This window comes from Littorina saxatilis, linkage group LG1, assembly GCF_037325665.1.
Source record: "Littorina saxatilis isolate snail1 linkage group LG1, US_GU_Lsax_2.0, whole genome shotgun sequence".
Taxonomy (NCBI): Eukaryota; Metazoa; Mollusca; class Gastropoda; order Littorinimorpha; family Littorinidae; genus Littorina; species Littorina saxatilis.
The window spans coordinates 25,476,774-25,503,652 of record NC_090245.1 but is presented as its reverse complement, the minus strand read 5'-3'; the positions used below and the strand labels follow the sequence as shown (position 1 = coordinate 25,503,652).

General features: G+C 40.8%; 1 protein-coding gene and 1 long non-coding RNA gene across 2 annotated transcripts in view; one reads left to right on the top strand and one right to left on the bottom strand.

The window, feature by feature from the left end:
- Positions 1 to 26,879, top strand: part of LOC138965511 (uncharacterized) — a 422,657-nt gene that overhangs the window by 15,071 nt on the left and 380,707 nt on the right. The gene's annotated exons all lie outside the window — the stretch shown is intronic.
- The window catches only part of LOC138965619 (uncharacterized), a 498,821-nt gene continuing 487,321 nt past the window's right edge, over positions 15,380 to 26,879 (bottom strand). The window contains exon 2 of the long non-coding RNA XR_011455487.1: positions 15,380 to 15,603. This is a non-coding gene — a long non-coding RNA (uncharacterized lncRNA). The remainder of the gene's footprint in view (positions 15,604 to 26,879) is intronic.

The window sequence follows — 26,879 nt, the reverse complement described above, 5'->3', positions numbered from 1 at the left end:
AAGCATAAAAGTAGGCGGACTAGCCCCGGTCTCCTCGCCAGTTATGCTACCAAAAGCATGAAAGTAGGCGGACTAGCCCCGGTCTCCCCTAACGTAATTTTGTGTTACATTCTTTCGTATTTTGTCATTGGCATTTTTGAACCTAAATATTGAAAGGAATTAAAAAAGCTTTCCCACTAAAGCTTGCCCACTACTAGTCTTGTACCTACTATGGGATGAGAGCGGCGGACTTGCCCCACCCTGTAGGTGGACTTACCCCGACTTGGGGCAAGTTCGCCTACGTTAGGGTAGGTCTACTTAAAGCAGTATGTACAACAAATGTTTATGCGCACATAAAAACTGTCTGCACATTGATATCAGCTACACATTTGTTTTGGTGTAAAATAAAAAAATCAGTCTTCTAGATCATCAAACTCGCCAGTTATGCTACCAAAAGCATAAAAGTAGGCGGACTAGCCCCGGTCTCCTCGCCAGTTATGCTACCAAAAGCATGAAAGTAGGCGGACTAGCCCCGGTCTCCCCTAACGTAATTTTGTGTTACATTCTTTCGTATTTTGTCATTGGCATTTTTGAACCTAAATATTGAAAGGAATTAAAAAAGCTTTCCCACTAAAGCTTGCCCACTACTAGTCTTGTACCTACTATGGGATGAGAGCGGCGGACTTGCCCCACCCTGTAGGTGGACTTACCCCGACTTGGGGCAAGTTCGCCTACGTTAGGGTAGGTCTACTTAAAGCAGTATGTACAACAAATGTTTATGCGCACATAAAAACTGTCTGCACATTGATATCAGCTACACATTTGTTTTGGTGTAAAATAAAAAAATCAGTCTTCTAGATCATCAAACTCGCCAGTTATGCTACCAAAAGCATAAAAGTAGGCGGACTAGCCCCGGTCTCCCCTATTAATCGTCCAGCGAGATTGCCATCGATATTTTTACACTGAATTTATTTCACCGAATTTGTCGGAGATTGTTTTTCTTTGATAAAACTTTTAACCAGCTTTCTACAATGGCCTACTTCCGTCACACAACTGGGCTTATTCTGATAGTGATAGCTGATCCCGTTGTCCTTTTCCAATAAAGAAAGGTTGCTCTGGTGACAGACATCTAGGACGTGCGTCGCCGCATACATAAGCACCGCGTCTGTAAATCTAATCTTCGTCTGAAATGGTTCCCGAACTCGGGATTATCCTGATTGTCTGTAACACAAATTGGGTGCCTGACTGGCGTGATTTGGCACCAGAAAATGGGAGTTGAAGATGCATTAAATCTACTGGTTAAAGGTGCCGTACTTCTTTTTGTAGGTAAGTGATCATGTTCATCTCAACAGATCTCTTCAATTTTGTTTTCTTCTGCGGAATGAGAGAATACTTCGATCTAAACACATGCCACACATCAGCGTGGGACTTTATGTTCAGTTTGCAAGTTACCCGTATGAAAACCTGCTAAACTAAACTAAATGAATAAATTATGTCTGTCTTTATTTGGTGTTTAACGTCGTTTTCAACCGTTCAAGCTTATATCGCGACGGAATGAACAAATACATAAATAAATAAACACATGCATACATAAATAAATGAATGAATAAATACGATAATAAGTGTTAGAAAAGCATTCTCCGTTTGTATTGAATGCAACCACGCTATTGATGATTTGCTCAAGTCCAAGCGTAATGGATGTTAAATTCTGATTCCACGTGGAAAACAACTAAAATAAAGAAGAAAACATTCCCCGTTTTTCATAGAATGCAGCAACGCTTTTGATTTTTGGCACGTGTCCGAGCGTAGTAGATGTACATTCTTGTCATCATTTTCATAACCAGCTGGGGAATAAAAAAAAACAATGTTGCACATTGTTAGGAAACGCTGCCGTTGCTGAACTTTGGTTCGGTTTTGTGTGTTGCGTGTGGTTGACTTATTTGTACTTTGTGGGAAAGTACCGATATTATATTTTGTAAACACAATATTTATGTTTGAACGAGAATGCAGGTGAACTTTCTAGTCCTGTCAAAACAAGTTGTTTACCACGTTGTTTTGAGTCGTGGGTTCGTGGCGTTCGCTCGGATTAAGTGCGTCGGCGCTTTTGATGTACGTCACAGAGAATGCCACTATTGTAGTCCATTCTATTCATCTAATTTAAGTTGTATCATGTTCGGTCTGGAATATTCTCGAGATTGAGTATTTACTATATAGGCCAGCGTGATTTGTATGTTAAAAAAGCTTCTACTTTGAGTTCTGCTACGATGTGCAGTTGTATGTATGGAATGCTAAATAAATCCTCGAACTCAATTTGACGAGTTGTTTTCTGCTGCTGCGAAGACGGGCGACGTAGAATAAAAGAACACAACTATACGACGTTTGAGAACTTGTGGCAATCTCAAGTGTCGTGTAACAATTGGGGGCCAAAGCCGAGATCTACGTTTAACGCCAAGGGTTTTCCAGCAACAAAGACCAGTGTCAAGACAGTCACAGGAGGTAGCCATCAATCGGGTGTATCCTGAGGGATCAGTATTGGGACTACAGGACCGTGGATTCGGTGTGACTGTGTGAAGAGTTTGGTAATCGCCGCAGCTCGGTCGTGAGCGACGCCGGAGTGTATCGGGATTACAGAGGTTAGCTGCCGTTTGGACGAGGACTTCGTCGCGGAGCTAAAGCATTAATACTACGAAATACGACTGAGGTACGTCGTGTACGTATCGTGAGCAGAGTGCGCCGTCACGTTAGACGAGGAGGGTGGCAGCCTGCGTCTACGAGGGTGACCAGCGACGAGAGAAGCATCGGAGGTGTAGTAGAGACTGTGTTATCAATTGGGAACATCTATTAATTGGGAACATTGGGGGTGCGAGACGTCCTGATGACCCTGATTTCGAATGGAGAATGGGCTCAGTTCAGCCTGCTGCTGAGGAGGAAGACCCACTGCCATTCGCGAATGAAGATATCAGCAAACTGTTACGAGATGACAGTGCCACTGTGCATCGCCGCGACCAGCCGCAGGTTGTAAGCGCTGTGACGACCAGAGCCCAGGCGAAGAAGAACAAAAGAACTACGCCGCTAAGGGTCACCAACAGTTCTGCAACTGCTTTCGTGGACAGGGATCGGCTGATTCAGCTACAGGAAGCTGATTCGACCTTAACAAAGTACAGGAGTCGTCCTGTCAAGGAGATGACTAAGGGCGAAGGCACTGTGCACTTTGAGGTGAAGGCCAAGATCCTGTACAGAGTGTTCCAGCACGCGAGAGTCAACGGTGGGAAGCCATTACGTCAAGTTATGGTGCCTCAACCACTTCGGCGCCAGGTGATGGAGGTGGCCCACGACTCTATTATGGGAGGTCACCTGGGTGTCAAGAAGACATCGGACAGAATCCATGCTGCGTTTTACTGGCCAGGACTGCATGCAGATGTGACTCGATTCTGCCGATCGTGCGATATTTGCCAGAAAACCATACCTCGAGGAAGGGTCCCGAAAGTGCCGTTGCAGAAGATGCCTTTGATCGACCGACCTTTCAAGAGGGTGGCCATTGACCTCATCGGCAAGATCAAACCGCCAAGTGAAGAGGGTCATCGTTGGGTACTGACCCTGGTAGACTATGCAACCAGGTACCCAGAAGCCGTGCCTCTGAAGAAAATTGACACCGAGACTGTTGCCAAGGCACTTGTGGACATTTTCAGCAGAATTGGGGTTTCTGAAGAGATCCTCACAGACCTGGGGACACAGTTTGTCTCTGAATGCATGGAAGAGGTCAACAGGCTGCTGAGCATTCGTCACTTGACTACGACAGCCTATCTCCCGATGTGCAATGGGCTGGTCGAAAAATTCAATGCGACGCTGAAGTATACGCTTTAGAAACTATGCAGTGAGCAGCCAAGGCAGTGGCATCGCTACATCAATGCCTTGCTATTTGCATACAGGGAGGTGCCACAAGAGTCCACTGGATTCTCCCCGTTCGAGCTGATGTACGGGCGGACCGTGAGAGGCCCGATGCAAATACTAAAGAAATTGTGGACGAAAGATGTGGACACACCTGAAGTGAAGAACAGTTACCAGTACGTGTTTGAGTTGCGAGAGAAACTGTAGGAGACTCTCGAGATTGCTAGAGAAAACTTGAGAAAGTCTCAGGATAGCGGAAAGCACTACTACGACCGCAAAGCCGTGAACAGGAAGTTTACACCAGGTAACAAAGTGCTGATACTGCTTCCCACTGATCACAACAAACTACTGATGCAGTGGAAAGGCCCATACGAGGTTGAGGCCGTGGTAGGGATCAACGACTACAAGGTGAATGTCGGCAAGAAGTCCAAGATCTACCACGCTAACCTCCTGAAACTGTATGTGGAGAGACCTCCGGAAGCAGTACAGGTCGCAGCAATTGTGGAAGGACCAGCCCAGGAGAAGGTATACCAGACCGTGCGCGACCTGATGTCACGAGACCCGGTGCTACGCCTTCCTGATACTGCCAAAGAGTTCATCTTGCGTACAGACGCATCGGACGAAGGGATCGGCGCCATGCTGATGCAAGAGCATGGTGGTAAACCGTTTCCGGTCAGCTATGCCAGCAAGAAGCTGTCAGGAGCCGAGAAGAACTACTCGACCATGGAGAAAGAGTGTTTAGCCATCGTGTGGGGAATCAAGAAATTTGAACTCTACCTCCAAGGGGTGAAATTCGTGCTTCAGACTGATCACAAACCCCTCACCTACCTGAACTCTGCAAAGTTTGTAAATAATCGTATCATGAGGTGGGTGATGTACTTGCAGAACTTTGATATGCGAGTGGAATCGATTAAGGGTTCAGACAATGTTGGAGCGGATTTTCTCAGCCGAGTATGTGAGTAAAACTGTGTTCATTCTCCAACAGACTAATGTACATACCTGGGTTTTAATCTTTTATGTATACATAATATGTGTACAGGTAGCGTTTCAATGATTGAAAGAAATTAGGTAAATTTCTTCTTGTGTTGGGGGTAATGTTAGGAAACGCTGCCGTTGCTGAACTTTGGTTCGGTTTTGTGTGTTGCGTGTGGTTGACTTATTTGTACTTTGTGGGAAAGTACCGATAATATATTTTGTAAACACAATATTTATGTTTGAACGAGAATGCAGGTGAACTTTCTAGTCCTGTCAAAACAAGTTGTTTACCACGTTGTTTTGAGTCGTGGGTTCGTGGCGTTCGCTCGGATTAAGTGCGTCGGCGCTTTTAATGTACGTCACAGAGAATGCCACTATTCTAGTCCATTCTATTCATCTAATTTTAGTTGTATCATGTTCGGTCTGGAATATTCTCGAGATTGAGTATTTACTATATAGGCCAGCGTGATTTGTATGTTAAAAAAGCTTCTACTTTGAGTTCTGCTACGATGTGCAGTTGTATGTATGGAATGCTAAATAAATCCTCGAACTCAATTTGACGAGTTGTTTTCTGCTGCTGCGAAGACGGGCGACGTAGAATAAAAGAACACAACTATACGACGTTTGAGAACTTGTGGCAATCTCAAGTGTCGTGTAACACACATGTAACAAATCAAGTCAAGTCAAGTCAATATTTATTTCAAAAACCCCTAGGGTTACATGAATAAAATAAAAATTGCAATAAACACGACAAAAAAGATATATGTATTAATGAGACACAGCACTTCTAATTAACCGAAAATGAATCAAGCTTAATTCATAACAAAATAATTGTAATCATACTTTTTTTTACAGGAATGTATATGTTTCTGTGTTTGTTTTTGTTTTAATAAAAAAAAACGCGTGATCAAATAATCAGAACTCTTTCAAAATACTCTTAATAAAATATATTAAATTCAATAACTTTCGTTTCTTTGTTAATTCAAATAAATGTTTAAATTTTACTGCATTTGAATTTCTACGAAAATACAATGGTAAAAACTTTTTCCTCACATTTTCAAAAAAATGACACTGAAATATATAATAAAATTCATCCCCGAGTTCTCCAGACTGGCATTTAACATATATTCTTTCGTTATGTGGTATATTTAACATTCGGCCTTTCTGTATTGGTAATTTATGATTTAATGTTCTAAAACGTAAAAAAGAGAGTGCTAGGTTATTGGGTAAAATGTTCAAATAATTTTCAAATATAAATGTATCTTTAAACAATCTATAATTCAAAAAAGTTTCTTTTTCATTTAATTCTGAAAACCACGATTGTATATATTGATCTTTTAGGCATTGCAACGTTTTCAATTTAAACCATTTTTCAGAACATCGTAAATTAAACTGGTCATGCCAAAAACCACTAAGACCAAGAGCATTTAAAGTTGTTTCAACATGTTTTAAATGGGGTGCTTCATATATGTTATTTACATAGAGGCGATGCAAAAAACGGTACAATACATTTGAAAACTTATTACTATTATTACAATCCACCAATTTGAACCAAAAACTAAATATTCTATTTTTTACGAGGACATCTAGTGGAAATTTGCCTAATTCGCTTAATACCATACACGTTGGGGTCGACTTTCTCAATTTCAAAATAATCTTATAAAAACGTAGCTGCAATTTTGTTGCTAAATTTACCGAATTTGGTCCCCATACTTCACAGCCATATAACATAATCGGTGCAACTATTCTATCAAACAATTCAATTTGTATATCTATGGACAACGACAATTTTCTACACTTCTTTAACAAGCTAAACATTGCTCGAGAGGCCTTATCATATAACAACTTTTGTGATTTATTAAACTTATTATTATAATTAAAAAATAGACCCAAATATTGAAAACCGAACACGACCTCAACTAATTCATCTTTGTATTTGAATACTGGCAAATTTCGTATTTTACCTCTTGAAAAAACAACTATTTTCGTTTTTTTGGCGTTCACCCGCAAACTCCACAGATCGCAGTATTCGGACAACACATTAAGCGAGTCTTGTAATGCTTCTGGGGATTCTGCTAAAATGGTTGTATCATCTGTATATAATAAAATGTGACCCTCCACCACGAAATGAGTCGCATGTCACCTTTGCATGATTTTCATATTTTTACATTTTCATACAGAGTTTTTTATGCTCTATCCAGTGGTGAAAACCGTTTTAGAAAAGAACGGAAACTGTTTGAGTTATAAGCCTGTGACTAAGGTGACCCTCATACTGTTACCAGACACTCCCCGGACTTATATCAAGCCTAGCGCAGAACCGCGCGAGGTGACATGCGACTCATTCCGTGGTGGAGGGTCACAAATAAACATTTTAAACATCAGCTCAGAGTCATCCGGCTGTAAATCCAACATAGCAATCTCTCTTTCAATAGTAGGGAGGTGTTCAGTTTTATCAAACATAAAAGCTTGTAAGTCATTTAAATACACAGCAAACTATGCAGGTGACAAGTTTTCCCCTTGATGTACACCGGTAAAACATTGAAAGAAATCTGACTTTTGGTTACCTACCAAAACACATGACTCTGCCTTACTATACAAATTTTGAATAATATTTAGCATTCGCCCATTTATTCCAGCGTCAAACATCTTCTTCCATAGAAAAGCTCTTTTCACATAATCAAATGCTTTTTCATAGTCAATAAAAAGACAATATAACCTTTTTCTCTTTGATAGAAAGTAATCGAGGTGGTGAATGGGTTTGAGCTTTCAGGTGAAACGTGGATTGTCAAAGTAAAAGCCAATCAGGCTGTTTGTTTGATTTGTGGAACCATCGCGGCTTTGGATTCGTGTGTCCGAGGACAACGACTGTAAACGTTCACTCTCAAAGACCCAATCAGTGTTGGAAATTACCCCGACGTCTCTTGGCCATTGTGCAACTAAGCTGTGCAATCACCCAATTGCGCAACGACAGGCTTGACACACTTATAAGAAAGGGTACATGCTAAAAAGTGACTGACCTCGCAAATAATTATATGATGGCACCTCTGTGCATTTTTAGACTCAAAAAGAAAATAAGCGACGTAAAGTGTATGTGTGACGTCACATTTTCAATTCTGACGCGATCGATTGACCTTCTGAGGCCCTGAATGCATTCTAAAAATGCAACTCCCTTTGGGTGATTGTGCGCATTGTTGCACTACCAAAATGATGACAGACCAGCATTTGTTTCTTGGTCCTCGGGGATCATATCGCCTTTTGTCGTAAATGAATCAACCGCGGCCTTCGGCCAAAGTAAACCATTACAGATCTGGCCAGGCTTTTCACGGCGGTGAGAGCATCCATCCAATTAGACACAAACACAGCATTTACTGGCGGACTGATTTCTGGTCCGAGAGAATTATCTTGCTAAAAATAACTTAAGACCTGATAATAACATTTCAATCTGCAAATCTAATTTACAAAAAAACAAAAACAAAACAAAAACACCACTCTGCTTAAAACAAAACGCCAAGCTGTGTATGTTTGATGTAAAAAGCAGAAGGATGAAACCTCCTGGACACGTCTTGTGTTGCTGAAACCTGATAGCTTTTTGTCAATCTGCAAATACAATTTATCAACAACAACAAAAGCCCACACTTCTTAGGAAACAGCCAGGCTGTGTATGTTTGGAGTTGTCCAAGCGGAGGGATGACACTGACTGGAACCGTCGTGTCTTGCTGAAACGACTTAAGACCTTAAAGCTATATGTCAATGTGCAAATCCAATTGATCCAAAAAAGTTGCACACTGCTTAGAAAACAGCCAAGCTGTGTATGTTTGGAGTTGCCCAAGCGGAGGGATGACACTCCATGGAACCGTCTTGTCTTGCTGGAATATGACCTGATACCCATATGTCAATCTGCAAATCCAATTTATCAACAAGAACACAAATAAAGCAATAAACAAACAAACACCACTCAGCTTAGAAAACAGCCAGGCTGTGTATTTTTGGTGTGTTTCCAAGTGGAAGGATGCAACTTAATTCCTAGACACGTGTTGGTGGTTTACGTGACCGTTCACACGGCAGGAAGGAAGCTTTAATGGAGTTCACGTCAGACTTTATGTCAGTTGTCACGCAAAAGTAAGATTCAACGTTGCACACCACCGTCTGGGTATGTTCCCGGGTTGCGATTTCAATTAAGTTACACAAACGCGAGCGACGCATTTGCGTGTTCACCAACGTTGTCGATGATTACTTTTGTCACATAACACTAAAAATGTACTTCTCTTTGACTTTGCTTGCAAAGTCACTCGATCAGTTTCAACTCATTTTCAAAGTCTGTCTGAAGATTGTGCAGTGTAACATACGGTATGTGTGGATGGTGATGCGGGAACACGTCTGACGATAAGATAACAACATCTGCATTGGCAGAGCCTGCATGTGTCTGCATGTGACGGGTGAAGTCTCTGTCTCTGTGTCTGTGTCCCTCCGTCTCCATTTCTTTGTGGCTGTCTCTATGTCTCTTTGTCTGTCCGTATCTCTCTCTCTCTATGTTTGTTTGTTTGTTTGTTTGTTTGTTTAGTTGGTTAGTTGTTTTAATTTTTTTAATTTTTTGTTATTACTTCTTTGATTGATATTCTAACATTATTAAAACGTATTATCATGAGATTAGTCCCTCTCATAGGCGAGGGCTGGATGTAAAAAAAAGAACCTGTTTGCTTATACCATTACCCTCGTTAATAAAGAATTTGTCGTGTCTTGTCTTGTCTTGTCTTGTCTTGTCTTGTCTTCTCTCTCTCTCTCTCTCTCTCTCTCTCTCTCTCTCTCTCTCTCTCTCTCTCTCTCTCTCTCTCTCTCTCTCTCTCTCTCTCTCTCTCTCTCTCTCTCTCTCTCTCTCTCTCTCTCTCTCTCTCTCTCTCTCTCTGTACAAATCGACATCACCTTTACTGCGACACTCAAGAGAGTACGTATTTGAGTCTAAAAATACTTCGGGAAATGAAGGCATTACGTAGTTTACGGCAAAGCCGACTACTTTGTTCCAAGCCAATGCAATCCGTCAATACATTTTACGGTCCAACTACAAAGATCTTCGATTAAAGGCTTACGTCTCGAAAAGTGCCTGGATCTCTACGCCGCGACAAATGTAATCCAGAATCCAATTTCGTTGGTCTTTCGCTTGCTAAAACCCCTGTCACACTAGGGTTGCGTCCTCACGGCGTTCCCGCGGTGTCCAAGAAAAATGAAGAACGTCGAGGTGCGCCCAGAAGGGTCTCCTACAGCGCCGGAACAACGCGGTGGCAACTTTATTTGACGTGGTGGGGTCGCCAAGAACGCCATGCAACGGCGCGCATTTTGAGCATGCACAAAGTACGCGCCGTCGCTCGGCGTTCTGATATGTGCGTGGTAGGAACGCCGTAGGGTCGCTGTAGCAGCGCAGTAATGTATCTTACAGCGCCACAAGAGCTCCATTGGCGCGCAGTACGAACGCAGTCGGCGGCGCTTGCACGGAGACCTCACGGAGATGTCAGTGCGCTTCTACCGCGTCCATCAGCGTTTGCAGGGGATGTCACTGCGCTTCTACCGCGTCCGTCAGCGTTTGGCAGGGCGTTTGCAGGAAGTTGCCAGTGCGTTGTGAGCCAACCCCATATAACGCAGAGTACACTCCCCTGTCGTATATATGCACTTCCGCTTAATCCACGCGCAGTGACAACTCCTAGCACGCCGTGAGCACTTCGTGAGAGCGCATGCAGTCAATCGCAGAATGTTCCTGTGATCCCACGGCGCTCTGATAAATTTACAACGCCGTGCCAACTCTGTGAGGACGCAGCCCTAGTGTGACAGGGGTTTAACCAAAAGCAGTGTCAGAAAGATCATTCTGACGGGTAGTTCTAAAGGCTAGACACGTACAAAAACTGGTCTACGGCACAGATGATGGTTTTTATATTTAGTCAAGTTTTGACTAAATATTTTAACATCGAGGGGGAATCGAAACGAGGGTCGTGGTGTATGTGCGTGTGTCTGTGTGTCTGTGTGTGTGTGTAGAGCGATTCAGACTAAACTACTGGACCGATCTTTATGAAATTTGACATGAGAGTTCCTGGGTATGAAATCCCCGAACGTTTTTTTCATTTTTTTGATAAATGTCTTTGATGACGTCATATCCGGCTTTTCGTGAAAGTTGAGGCGGCACTGTCACGCCCTCATTTTTCAACCAAATTGGTTGAAATTTTGGTCAAGTACTCTTCGACGAAGCCCGGGGTTCGGTATTGCATTTCAGCTTGGTGGCTTAAAAATTAATTAATGACTTTGGTCATTAAAAATCTGAAAATTGTAAAAAAAAATAAAAATGTATAAAACGATCCAAATTTACGTTTATCTTATTTTCCATCATTTGCTGATTCCAAAAACATATAAATATGTTATATTCGGATTAAAAACAAGCTCTGAAAATTAAATATATAAAAATTATTATCAAATTCTTTTTTCGAAATCAATTTAAAAACACTTTCATCTTATTCCTTGTCGGTTCCTGATTCCAAAAATATATAGATATGATATGTTTGGATTAAAAACACGCTCAGAAAGTTAAAACGAAGAGAGGTACAGAAAAGCGTGCTATCCTTCTCAGCGCAACGAATACCCCGCTCTTCTTGTCAATTCCACGGGCACTGCCTTTGCCACGGGCGGTGGAGTGACGATGCTACGAGTATACGGTCTTGCTGCGTTGCGTTGCGTTCAGTTTCATTCTGTGAGTTCGACAGCTACTTGACTAAATATTGTATTTTCGCTTTACGCGACTTGTTTTTAGTTTAAGTCATTATCGTATGCGGCGGAGGCGTAAAAAGAGGGTTGGATGGTTTGTGTAAGTAGTGTTGGGGGGGGGGGGGGGGGGGTCGGTCTGTATGTGAGTTCGCGTGTGTGTGTGTGTGTGTGTGTGTGTGTGTGTGTGTGTGTGTGTGTGTGTGTGTGTGTGTGTGTGTGTGTGTGTCTGTCTGTCGGTGACTTGGTTTGTCTTTTAAGTATTTGATTTGTGTGTATGTGTGTGTGTGTGTGTGTGTGTGTGTGTGTGTGTGTGTGTGTGTGTGTGCGTGTGTGTGTGTGTGTGTGTGTGTGTGTGTGTATGTATGTGTGTGTTGATATACATAAGTCGACAGCAAATGCTGGTTTCCCTACTGCCACTCGACTGATCTATTTGCAACATCCAATATGGATTGATTGGATTGTTGCCATTATGCCATACAACTGTCGGCAAATTTCACACTGTGTTACAAGTTGTATGCAGTCCTGGCCGTGTCATTTTTTCAGTCATTACCGCGATTCTGCCAAAATGACGACCATTTGGGAGGGGGGGGGGTGATTTGTGAAACGTTTCAGTGTTTTGCGACCTTCGGACCCAGACAACATCCGTTCCTTATTTTACGTACGCATTGGTATGGGGAAATCATGGCTCTTAATGTCACAAACTCTTTCAGTCAGGGATACGTAAAATAATATAGATTCACCAAATTAGATAAACCTGTAACGTTGATTTGCTGTCATGCCCACAGTCTTGCTGTCACACTGGCATTTATTTTTATTTGTTTTTGGAATACTGTCTTTGCCTACATATTACGACTCACGAAGGTCAAACGCAAAGCAAGTGAATACCCCTTCCACTCACATTTATCCCAATAAACTAAAAAATAAATTGAAAAGATGAAATTATTAAACTGCCAGGAGTTTCTTTGAAATGTTGAGACCTGCGGCTTTGGTTTGTACACGCCGCTGAAGATTAAAAGGATTATGTCAAACCATATAATTATATATGTTTTCAACTGTTGTTTTCCTCTTTTACTTTTATATTAAAGCATTACTAAATTAAACTTAATGGTGTTCTTCGAAGCTCATGCAATGTTGTATGAGCTTTTGAAATTGATGAATATTAAGGTTCTTTTGTCTATCTGTTTTGTCCTAAAGTTGCGAATATAGGTCTACCTTGTAGTTGTCACTTACATCAGAAAGATGTCTTTATAATATTTATCAGAATGTACACCAAATGAGTGTGGTCAATTATGTATTTATATATCCGTTGATGCCTTTTATTTGTTTCAGAGATCCTAATACTCTAGACCTTTTTTTTGAGTGGTAGATGTTGAAGGATGAATGAAAATATATTGTGATTGGACGGATGCATGTTATTCATTACAACAACAACAACAACAAAATGTACTTGGCAACCTGGAAAAAAAAAAAAGGTTATTTTATTCACCGAGGCTAGTAAGTCAAAAAGCGAACCTCTTCAAACGAGATAGCGCTGTCTCGGTACAAGAAGCCATGATCCTATTTTGCATAAAAATAATGTTCTTTACTGTTGGACACATTTTCAGAGTAAACAAAAAGCTGTCTCTAATTGTCCCAAGAGCTATACAGTGCGGGTTGGAGTTAACTAAGTCACCAAACAACCTCCCGCGGGTTAGGGGGAAGAATTTACCCGATGCTCCCCAGCATGTCGTAAGAGGCGACTAACGGATTCTGTTTCTCCTTTTACCCTTGTTAAGTGTTTCTTGTAGAGAATATAGTCAATTTTTGTAAAGATTTTAGTCAAGCAGTATGTAAGAAATGTTAAGTCCTTTGTACTGGAAACTTGCATTCTCCCAGTAAGGTCATATATTGTACTGCGTTGCAAGCCCCTGGAGCAAATTTTTTTATTAGTGCTTTTGTGAACAAGAAACAATTGGTAAGTGGCTCTATCCGATCTCCCCCCTTTCCCCGTCGCGATATAACCTTCGTGGTTGAAAACGACGTTAAACACCAAATAAAGAAAAAGTCACCAAACACCATGAATATGCCCCAAAAAAGAAAAGAAAACAAGCCGCGTAAGGCAAAATTACTACATTTAGTCAAGCTGTCGAACTCACGGAATGAAACTGAACGCACTGTAGTTTTTCACCAAGACAGTACAGCTTCGTCAATCCCCGCGAGAAGGAAATCGCTCACCTTCCACGTGCAAAACGCAGTGAAATTAACACGCCAGAATAGCGCGGTAGCGTATTGTGCTAAGCAGAAAAGCGCGCTTTTCTGTATTCTTGTTAACTTTCGGAGCTTGATTTGAATACAACCTATCATATCTATATGTTTTTGGAGTCAGGAAATGATAAAGAATAAGATGAAATCATTTTTGGATCGATTTCTTAAATTTTTATCGTAAAACTCATTCATCCATTTTTGTTAATTGTGATCACATTTTAAGAGTAAACATAACATATAAATATATTTTTAGATTCAAAATATGATGAAGAATACGATGCAATCCATTATTAATGTGTTTGCGAAAAATCGATTTTAATGACAACTTTAATGAGCAAACTCGTTAATTAATTTGTAAGCCTCCAAGCTGAAATGCAATACCAAAGTCCAGGCTTCGTCGAAGATTACTTGACAAAAATTTCAACCAATTTGGTTGAAAAATGAGAGCGTGACAGTGCCGCCTCAACTATCACGAAAATCCGGATATGACGTCATCAAAGCTATTTATAAAAAAAATGGAAAAAAATGTCTGGAGATACCATACTCAGGATCTCTCATGTCACGTTTCATTCAGATCGGTCCAGTAGTTTTCTCTGAATCGCTCTACACACACATACACACACACACACACACACACACACACACACACACACACACACACACACACACACACACACACACATACATACACCACGACCCTCGTTTCGATTCCCCCCTCTACGTTAAAACATTTAGTCAAAACTTGACTAAATGTAAAAAGAAGTTTGAGCGATCAGTTATTCAAATTTGAAAAGGCTGTGTTTGGGTTATGTTTCGACACTGGTTTATCCGGTTTCCCTTTTTCCGCCCCTGTCTTTGTTTTGATTTGTATACTACTTACTACTTTTCGTCAAAGAGTAGAGCCCGTATTTCACACGCTCTGGCAAGTAAGGCAAATTTGATCTCGCCAAAAGAGCTACAGAGTTTGGTGTAGGCGTTGAATAGATGACAGCACGCACGAGGAACGCCTTAGAACCAAATGTAATTGCTGTGTGAGGTAGTCTGTTGAGTCGTCATGTATAATCTCCAAATTGACAGTGTGTTTGTCTACGCTGCGTAATGCGTTTTATCCCCGTGCAGCACAAAATATGCAAACGTTTGCTAGATTACAGATGTTAATTCATTAATCTAACGGTTTTTTGTCTGCGTCAACAAATGCGAAAACCCACCAGGACTGAATAAAATATGACGACGAACGGAAGTCAGGACTCCTGACATAAACAAGTTTGATGAAGGAACCCGTTTGCTGATTACAATTCAATTCACGAATTAGCACAGTTTCGGAGCATTTTCGAACTAATCATTGCAGCTGTATGTCTCTTGTACATTTTAAGGTCCGAATCACCACAAAACTATCCAAACAACTCTCCTTGAATACAATAACTTAAACATATCCATAAGGCCAAAAAAAAAATGTGTCTGTTTAGGGTAACATGACCAAAAAAAGTAGGGTCGGTAGGTAGGTAAAGTTTGTTTTTTTTTTTTGTTTTTTTTTGGTGGTGTAAATGCTATGTTGGCTGAACATTCACTTCTTATATTTGATGAATACATGTTTCAAAACTAACGTATAAATAGAACAGAGAGAAAGGGAGAGAAAGAAACGCCAAATGTCTCTTTTTAGCATTTTTACCTCTTTTTTTTTCTTTTTTTTTGAAATCAAAAAAAAGTTTTTGGGTCGGCGCCAAATCGATAGGGTCGGTCGGGTTACCCTAAACAGACAAATTTTTTTTTTTGGGCCTAATACGTTTTTGGATTCAGGAATTGATAAAGAATACAATGTAATAGTTTTTTAATTTATCATTGCCATTTCAATTTCAAGCATAACTCTAATTACCACATTCGTAAGTTTTCTATTTTTTATTTTAAGCTTGAGAGCCAAAATCCAACAGTCCGGGTCAAAACTGGTTTGGCAAAACATCTTAATAATTTCATATAAAAATGTGCTCGCCACAGTGCGGCCTCATCTTTACTTTACGGATGGGTATGACGCCATCAAAGAAATCAAGGGGGTATCATCTGAAAACAATTACACGAACAATGTCAAAAACAAAAAATTCCTCAAATACAGACAAAATGTAAAGAATGTGTGTGTGATTGTGTGTGTGTTTTTGTGTGTGTGTGTGTGTTTGTGTGTGTGTGTGTGTATGTCTGTATGTGTGTGTGTGTGTGTGTGTGTGTGTGTGTGTTTGAGCCAGCGCCGCTGTCTGCTTGTAGTCTGGAACTGCGCATGTCTGTTTGGACATTTAAATGGATCCGTACGTAGGCTTGGCGTCACCTTTTTGAAGATTCGAGCAAATCAAAAGTTCAAGTGTTGTTTCTGCAATTGTTTTTCCGTGTTAGTTGTGCTTTAATTATTTGGTGTGGATTGTTGTGGTGTCAGGGTGATTTTTTTCAGAATGAACATATAGCGGGTGGGTGGGTGTTTTCAATAATTATTTGGTATACATTCCAACGCTTCATTTCTAACTGCAGTTTGTGTTTGATTTGTGTACACACACAGAAACATTACATGTATCTGCTTAAAAGGGAGGGATATTTATCTTAAACCGGTGTATGGAGTCTGAATGCGTGTACCCGTTTATCTGGAAAAAAAGAAAACATGGCAATGGAACTACAGTCTGAATGTGCTTCCTGGATACATATTGGAATTACTCAAAAACATGAGGATGTTCCCGCATTTTGAATTCAAGACATCACCGAAGTCGACATTCACCTAATATAATTCATCCAAACATGTACGTGCCTCAACTTCATACTGATCTTTCAAACGACAACAAAAAACGATTTATATATTTATTTAGGTAATCGTTGTTTTATTCGTTTATTTATTTGTTCAGTTAGTTAGTTAGTTAGTTAGTTAGTTAGTTAGTTTGACGGGCGCAGTGGCGTAGTGGATAAGACATCGGCCTCCTAATCGGAAGGTCGTGAGTTCAAATCCCTGTCGCGGCCGCCTGGTAGGTTAAGGGAGGAGATTTTTCTGATCTCCCAGGTCAACTTATGTGCAGACCTGCTAGTGTCTTATCCCCCTTCGTGTGTTCACGCGAGCACAAGACCAAGTGCGCACGGAAAAGATCCTGTAATCCATGTCAGAGTTCGGTGGGTTATAGAAACACGAAAATACCCAGCATGCCTCTCCCGAAATCGGCGTTTGCTGCCTGAACGGCGGGGTAAAAACGGGCATACACGTAAAACTCCACTCGTGCAAAAACACGAGTGAACGTGGGAGTTTCAGCCCATGAACAAAGAAGGTAGTTAGTCAGTCAGTCAGTCAGTCAGTCAGTTAGTTAGTTAGTTAGTGTGTAAGATACTTAGTAAATGAGTGAGTGAGTGAGTTAGTTAGTCCGTGAATTAGTGAGTGAGTGAGTGAGTGAATGATTGAGTTAGTTAGTTAGTTGGTAAGTTAGTTAGTAAGTTAGTTAGTTAGTTATTTGCAAGTATGGTTGCTTAATTTTGAATGATTGTTTGCTTTGGGGATTGGGTGGATGTCTGGCTGCACGTAAAAGCTACATGACTGTACAACATACACTGAGGGAAAACACCCAGGACACCAGTCACAAAGAGGGCAGATACGATGCATAACATACTTTGAAATAAATCAAATGCCCCGCATTATTCCTGTAACTCGATGATAGATAGGGAGGGTGATGCATTATCGAAAATTAATATTTCCGTCGCCTCGGGATTATCTTTTTAGACGAGGCATTAATGGACAAAAAAATCACTGAACTCACTAGTCCCTATCTCTTTCTCCCTCTCCTTTTCGATGCTTCTCTCTCTCTCTCTCTCTCTCTCTCTCTCTCTCTCTCTCTCTCTCTCTCTCTCTCTCTCTCTCTCTCTCTCTCTCTCTCTCTCTCTCTCTCTCTCTCTCTCTCGATGAAATCTGCAAGACAATTGCTAAAATCACACGCACATATACACGCACGCACAAATACACATGCACGCATTGACGCACGTACGCACGCATACACAAACACACACACACACGCACACACACACACACACATTCACACACACACACGCACACACATGCACACACATACACACACACACACACACACACACACACACACACACACACACACACACACACACACACACACGCACACACGTTTGTGATAATAATCGTTGGGTGGGAAACACAGTCCATTTATATCCGTTTGAAATTTGCATAATAAGTCGTACATAAAGAGTACACAAAGAGGTTATTGCATGCGTGCTATGTAAACAAAAACACTGACTTGGTGGAAAGAAAGTGCAGTGGAATCAGAGATGAGTGAGGGGAAGGGGAAGGCGTTGTGGAAGGGGGACTCGGGTACAGAAGAGGAACGTGTTATTGAGAACAGTGCAGAACAGGCTGGTTTTTTCCTAGAAGATATCTACGAACAAGTATAGGAGCAGTGACAAACACGAAGAAGCAGAGAAGGCTGAGGGACACTGATCCGCCGTAACCAGTCCATACACCACGCGGTGCTCGACAAGCGTTTTGAACAGAACGTGCTTGTATGCGAATCGGACGACATCGTGCTAAGATACGACATAAGAGAACGTAAAGTGACTGATTGGTACATCAAAATGAAACAAGTCGCGTAAGGCGAAAATACAACATTTAGTCAAGTAGCTGTCGAACTCACAGAATGAAACTGAACGCAATGCCATTTTTCAGCAAGACCGTATACTCGTAGCATCGTCAGTCCACCGCTCATGGCAAAGGCAGTGAAATTGACAAGAAGAGCGGGGTAGTAGTTGCGCTAAGAAGGATAGCACGCTTTTCTGTACCTCTCTTTGTTTTAACTTTCTGAGCGTGTTTTTAATCCAAACATATCATATCTATATGTTTTTGGAATCAGGAACCGACAAGGAATAAGATGAAAGTGTTTTTAAATTGATTTGGACAATTTAATTTTGATAATAATTTTTATATATTTAATTTTCAGAGCTTGTTTTTAATCCGAATATAACATATTTATATGTTTTTGGAATCAGCAAATGATGGAGAATAAGATAAACGTAAATTTGGATCGTTTTATAAATTTTTATTTTTTTTTACAATTTTCAGATTTTTAATGACCAAAGTCATTAATTAATTTTTAAGCCACCAAGCTGAAATGCAATACCGAACCCCGGGCTTCGTCGAAGAGTACTTGACCAAAATTTCAACCAATTTGGTTGAAAAATGAGGGCGTGACAGTGCCGCCTCAACTTTTACGAAAAGCCGGATATGACGTCATCAAAGACATTTATCAAAAAAATGAAAAAAACGTTCGGGGATTTCATACCCAGGAACTCTCATGTCAAATTTCATAAAGATCGGTCCAGTAGTTTAGTCTGAATCGCTCTACACACACACACAGACACACACACACACACACACATACACACGCACATACACCACGACCCTCGTTTCGATTCCCCCTCGATGTTAAAATATTTAGTCAAAACTTGACTAAATATAACAAGTCGCGTAAGGCGAAAATACAATATTTAGTCAAGTAGCTGTCGAACTCACAGAATGAAACTGAACGCAACGCAACGCAGCAAGACCGTATACTGGTAGCATCGTCACTCCACCGCCCGTGGCAAAGGCAGTGCCCGTGGAATCGACAAGAAGAGCGGGATATTCGTTGCGCTGAGAAGGATAGCACGCTTTTCTGTACCTCTCTTCGTTTTAACTTTCTGAGCGTGTTTTTAATCCAAACATATCATATCTATATATTTTTGGAATCAGGAACCGACAAGGAATAAGATGAAAGTGTTTTTAAATTAATTTCGAAAAAAAAAATTTGATAATAATTTTTATATATTTAATTTTCAGAGCTTGTTTTTAATCCGAATATAACATATTTATATGTTTTTGGAATCAGCAAATAATGGAGAATAAGATAAACGTAAATTTGGATCGTTTTATAAATTTTTATTTTTTTTTACAATTTTCAGATTTTTAATGACCTAAGTCATCAATTAATTTTTAAGCCACCAAGCTGAAATGCAATACCGAACCCCGGGCTTCGTCGAAGATTACTTGACCAAAATTTCAACCAATTTGGTTGAAAAATGAGGGCGTGACAGTGCCGCCTCAACTTTCACGAAAAGCCGGATATGACGTCATCAAAGACATTTATCAAAAAAATGAAAAAAACGTTCGGGGATTTCATACCCAGGAACTCTCATGTCAAATTTCATAAAGATCGGTCCAGTAGTTTAGTCTGAATCGCTCTACACACACACACAGACACACACACACACACACACATACACCACGACCCTCGTCTCGATTCCCCCCTCTACGTTAAAATATTTAGTCAAAACTTGACTAAATATAAAAAGCAGAGGTTACAGAACTGGAAGACTTTTCAACGCGCTGTCTGAAGAGGTCGAAACCTCTGAGCAAAGACGACTTCGCAGAAGACAGAAGGCAGGCGACCAGAGACCTGAATGTTTTGGCGGCAGTCGTGAGACTGTACCAGGGCTGATCTTCGACCTGCATTGTTAACAGCTGTTAAGAGATGAGCGGAAATAACAAACAAAGACCCTCGTGTGACGGACGTGCACCTCCCTATACCTGTGAGCACAGACTGACTCGCTATCGGACTTCCAGCAGCGATAATCTTTTCGCGATCGTGCATGTTTCGGTATCCAGAAAGCTTTGTATGTCGACATCCCAACCCCACAACACCCTTTCACTAAAAACCATTGTTTCCGCGAATAAAACATTCTGATTCTGATTATCTCTCTCTCTCTCTCTCTCTCTCTCTCTCTCTCTCTCTCGCTCTCTCTATCTCTCTCTCTCCCTCCCTCTCTCTTTTCAAAACAATTGTAACGGGTGAGGGAACATCTTTGGAAGAGATGTAAGCCATATATAATACAGGGTGACCCCAAAAAAAGAGTACCCAAACAAAATTGAATAACTTTGTCAATTTTAACTTTTTTTTTCTTTCTTTTTGAGGTGAGTCAAGCTAATCCACTGCATGGTTGGATGAAATAAAAGCTGTTCTCACAATGAACTATACTAATGATCAACGGACGTTTTGCATAGAGACCTATTTTCGCACAAAATCATACAGAGATGTGCAAGTACAGTTCCAGAGACACTTCGGTCAGCGCGATTTCTATCTTTGGGGGTTCCTGAAAGACAACATCTACAGGAACAACCCACAGACAATCACAGAACTCAAGAGAGCCATCACAACAACCATTCGCGGAATCTCGCAACAGGAGTGTGTGCGGGTGATCGATAACTTTGCGCGGCGAGTTCAAGTTTGCCTGCAGCGGCGTTTGGAGCATGTTCTGTAGAATGAGCATAACTTTCCTGAAAGACAAGCTAGAACGCTAAATTTTCTGTGCAAATCATGCAGAGGCTACTTGTGTGTGTAAATAAATTTTATGAAGATTGCTTTATTTTTGTTCAATTTATGACGTTTTGTTTGGGTACTCTTTTTTTTGGGTCACCCTGTAAGCCAAGAAGAAGGAAATACATATTATTTCATATACATTTTTACCCGTTTTGGATTTGTGTACGAATAACAAAGAACAGCCTTTTCAATCACAACATAGCAACATCTTGTAGCAGGCGTAATGTCGACTTCATAAAATATTCTCTTTTTGTGTTTGCTATATTCGCCCGAACATAGGATAAACTGAACAAACAATCTTCACTGTCGTGTATGTCATCAGCACATAATGTTTGCGAGCAGTTGTTATTACTTTGGACTGTGAAGAACAGTTTCAGAAATTGTAATTGGTTGTCGATGCTACGTCTATAAACTAATGAGAACAACGAAACAAAAACGTTATTCGTTTTAAAACTTTGATATAGAAATTCTGTTGTTGAAAATCATACAAGATACGCTCATCACATGTAATTATTGTACACAAACACACACACACACACACACACACACACACACACACACACACACACACACACACACACACACACGCAAACATACACACACACACACATCACACACATATACACACACACGCATACTCACACACCCATACACACATACAGACACGCTTCTGACACACACACACACACACACACACACACACACACACACACATACACACACACACACACACAAACACACACACACACACACACACACCTGCAAACACAGAAACGAACACGCACTCACAACCACGCACAGAGAATGAACGATTCTTGGCAAGCATAGTGACCGAGACTTGTAATAGGTGGAACGTCTTGGACCAGAAACATGGACTTTCTTTTACGTGTTCCGTGACGTTATTGTAGGTTTGACGTCATAATGACACAGGAGCAAAAGAAAAAGACGGAGGACACGAGGGGAAGCAAACTCATTTGTTTGGGATCATGAAAACAGGGGGAGGTAAGGCCCGGAAGATAAGAGTTACGGAACTTGTTCGCAATCGTCACTTCGCTGTGCATTGATCGGTGTCGGATCCCTTTAAAAGACAGCTCCGAAAGCACATCTCTACCCCCTTCGTGGCTTACATCTTAATCCTTTTATTTGTAAAAAGTGTTGAGATTTATTGTTCGTGTTCCTCTTACTTGCTCATCTATTTGGTTTTATTGGTGATCCTGAAAGGTTCCACTTTTTAACTCGATTTGAATTAAAAAAAAAAATCATTTTACAAACCCGTTATTCAAGATATAGAATACAGACTTATAATTCTTACCAAGAAACATCTTAACTACTTTTCATTTTAACAAATTCCACAGAGCATTATCAACTCAACCCCACCCCCTGCCCTCCTCTCCTTATTTTTTGTTTCTTTCTTTCCTCTTTTTGAAAGCGGACAAACACTCAAGTCCTTAATGGCTCAAAACCGTAGGACTTTTAATATTAATTTTAACGTAACGATTTCAGCGACTAGCCTCTAGACAACATATCCTCACCCAAGGCCCACTAGTCGCCAAACTGTACATATTGTTTTTATTACCACGGCCTTCGTGGCTTACATCTTAATCCTTTTATTTGTAAAAAGTTTTGAGATTTATTGTTCGTGTTCCTCTTACTTGCTCATCTATTTGGTTTTATTGGTGATCCTGAAAGGTTCCACTTTTTAACTCGATTTGAATTAAAAAAAAAAATCATTTTACAAACCCGTTATTCAAGATATAGAATACAGACTTATAATTCTTACCAAGAAACATCTTAACTACTTTTCATTTTAACAAATTCCACAGAGCATTATCAACTCAACCCCACCCCCTGCCCTCCTCTCCTTATTTTTTGTTTCTTTCTTTCCTCTTTTTGAAAGCGGACAAACACTCAAGTCCTTAATGGCTCAAAACCGTAGGACTTTTAATATTAATTTTAACTAACTGTCTGTATGTAGACAACATATCCTCACCCAAGGCCCACTAGTCGCCAAACTGTACATATTGTTTTTATTACCACGGCCTTCGTGGCTTACATCTTAATCCTTTTATTTGTAAAAAGTTTTGAGATTTATTGTTCGTGTTCCTCTTACTTGCTCATCTATTTGGTTTTATTGGTGATCCTGAAAGGTTCCACTTTTTAACTCGATTTGAATTAAAAAAAAAATCATTTTACAAACCCGTTATTCAAGATATAGAATACAGACTTATAATTCTTACCAAGAAACATCTTAACTACTTTTCATTTTAACAAATTCCACAGAGCATTATCAACTCAACCCCACCCCCTGCCCTCCTCTCCTTATTTTTTGTTTCTTTCTTTCCTCTTTTTGAAAGCGGACAAACACTCAAGTCCTTAATGGCTCAAAACCGTAGGACTTTTAATATTAATTTTAACGTAACATCTCTAACGACTAAGTCGATGCTACGAGTATACGGTCTTGCTGAAAAAATGCAGTGCGTTCAGTTTCATTCTGTGAGTTCAACAGCTTGACTAAAATGTTGTAATTTCGCCTTACGCGACTTCTTATGGTGTTTGTGATAAAGTGTAAGAACACAGCCGTGGGGGGGGGGGGGGGGGGGGGAGGGGATTGAGGGAAAGAGGGGGTAAGGGAAAGAGGGGGTGAGGGAAAGAGGGGGAGGGGAGGGGATAGATCGAGAGAGACAAAAACTAAGACGGTTGGGTAGTTATTGTTGTTTAACGTCCCTTTAGCCGTTATGGCGATCCCCGACTGGGGCAGAGGCAGACAGATAGAGGTAGACACATAGAAACATAAAGAGAGAGAGACCCAGTTTCTGTTCTGCGTAAATGTTTCAGTTTTCAAAACACATACATAATTGCATTTTTGCCGAGTAAGGTCCTCTGAGTTCATCGCGACCTGGATGTGCAGTTACATGAGACGAACAAGAGTCCGGGTGAGGTTGCTCCTTTCATGTTTTCACGGCCTGTGTTTGCTTCGAACGTCAGCGTACTCGTGATTATAGCAAGTCGTGACTCAATTAACGGGGTTGAATAAATGTGAAAGACAGCAGCTTTTGTCCGACGTAAACGTTTCAACTGACACACAAATACATCTTTTCATCTGTATTTGTGCTAACCCAAGTACGCTCAACTCCCCACCACAACGATCCCCCGGTGAGTTCTTCGCGACCTGTATGTGCAGTAGAGTGAGACGTCTCGAGGATCCGGGTACACGTATCGCGTGGTCGTAATAAATCCTATATCTTCACGCCGGAAAAATAGATACATCGTGTTTTGTTGGCGTAACACATTAATATACGGTTCGCATTAGCTCGCGAGAAAAACTTGAGTTGGGTGGCTACTTCGGCGGCGGTCACGTGATACCTACAACAAAAATCTTTGATCTGAAAAGTGTGCCTGGTAGCCAAGTAAAGTGCCTTAAATGGCATTTACAGTTTGAATGAAATGACACGGCAATGAATGTTTTTATTGGGGTACCAAAATGAGTGCAATAATGTTTTGCTCAGTTTGCGTTACTAAAACGACCATATGGCCTGAGAGATTTTCTTAACTTTTCACCGTACCAAATCAACTTTGGGGAGGGGGTGGGGGGTGGAAAAAAATTCTTTCTCACAAAAAACAAACAAAAAACCAGGATTTTTTTCAGTAAAACACACCGTATACCACCGTATGTCAGGCTACTCACTACATTTGAGCTCAATTGACCCCCAGAGTACCAGAGAAACAAGTCTAATCCGTAGACAGAGAAACAAACAGAGAAACAAACTAACAAACAAACAAACAAACAAACAGACAGAGTGAAAACTAAAAGTCGCTTTATTACATAAAGGCGGCTAACAAACATTAGAAGACATGCAAACGCGCAAGCGCGCGGGCACGCACACACAGAGCAGAAACGAACTAGCATCTCACCTATCTTGAGTTCTTTACTGGCTCTTTTGAGAATAACGGTGGTAATATACACAAAAAAGAGAAAATGATCTAGTTCATGTTTGTACATATAGTACACACACGTTGCAGTTAACGACTCCTTGTTTACTTATGTGATTATCTAACACGTTGGTAGATCATAAAGAGGGATGCAATTCGTCAACGACTATCTTAACCTCGAACAAAAAAAATGCATGCTTACGATTTTTGTAACGTGTTTGCATGCAAACAAGTCACTTCATTCTTACCCCGTATCACACACTTTATGAGGAGGTAAAAATAAGACAGCAACTACAAACTATGCACTAATCGAACAGACATTCAGTTTCCTCCGCAAATCTGCTTTTGTTTTTGACGTGCTATATCTGGTTCATATTTTACAGCAGTTTAAAAACGACATAAAATCGCTGGCAGCAGTTGGCACTAAATACAGAGATGCTCTGCAAATGTGTAAAATCTGTGTATGATCTGAAAATGGATATTCGGCCGATGTCCGCAAATTGCTGCGATATAGCGACGGACGACCCCATTTGGTCCTATTTGGTCCGCATATTGCGGTAAATCCACAAATACACACACACACACACACACACACACACACACACACGCACATACACGCCCACACACACACACACACATACACACACACACACACACACACTTATACACACACACATACACCCGCACACACACACACGCACACACACACACACACTCACACACACACACTCACACACACACACACACACACATACGCACAAACACACACACACACACACACACACACACACACATACACACACACATACACGCACGCAAACACATACACGCACGCAAACACATACACGCACACGCACACACACACACCTTTACCAAGGTGTAATCGCTGAATAAGTGTTGACTTAACTGCAGTCTGTGTGTTGGTGACTACTGTGAAACCCCCATTTTAAGACCTGGAAATATGAGAAAAGCGATCAAGTTATGCATCGAGAGCTTTTAAAACTCCCTGCCAAATAAATAAATACATAAATAATGTCATTATACGCAGAATGTGCGTGCCTGATTCGCCACCCTTTCACTCCTTTCCTATCAACATCCTACTTTTGTGTTCAACCCAGACCAAAAGTTCATCATGTAATAAATACACTATAATGCACTTGCGCCCAGACGTACAGGCATTCAAGTCAAAATAGGCGACACTTGTATCAAAGTCAAGAAAATCAACATGCCGAATTTAAGCATATGTCGACCCAGGCTTGCATTTATAACAGGTTGTAAACGGCACATGAAATTAGAGGACTAAAGAGTTGTGTGTACTCGGAACAATCATACCGTCTTTGGTGTGTGTGCTTTATATTTTAGTGGACAAGTCTGTGTCGCAAGACAACTTACAGTATTAGTTCGCTGCAAGACCAAATAGGAAGGGAAACAAATCCACCCCTGGAGCTGATTTTCAGGGCTCGTTACTTCCCTCTATTATGTGTGTTCTAGCGTTCTGATAAGAAGGGTGGCGCTTGGTTACGTGTCAGCCCCAGAAGTTGTTGTTGTTGTTGTTGTTGTTGTTGTTGTTGTTGTTGTCGTCGTCGTCTTCGTCGTCGTCGACCAGATGCAGTGAAATCATTGTGCACGCCCATCCTTTTGCTGTTTGAATAAGCAAGCAACACCAACAGAACAAATGAGAAACAAATGAGCGACAAGAAATACAAAAGCACTGAGTTTTATTGTCTAATGCTT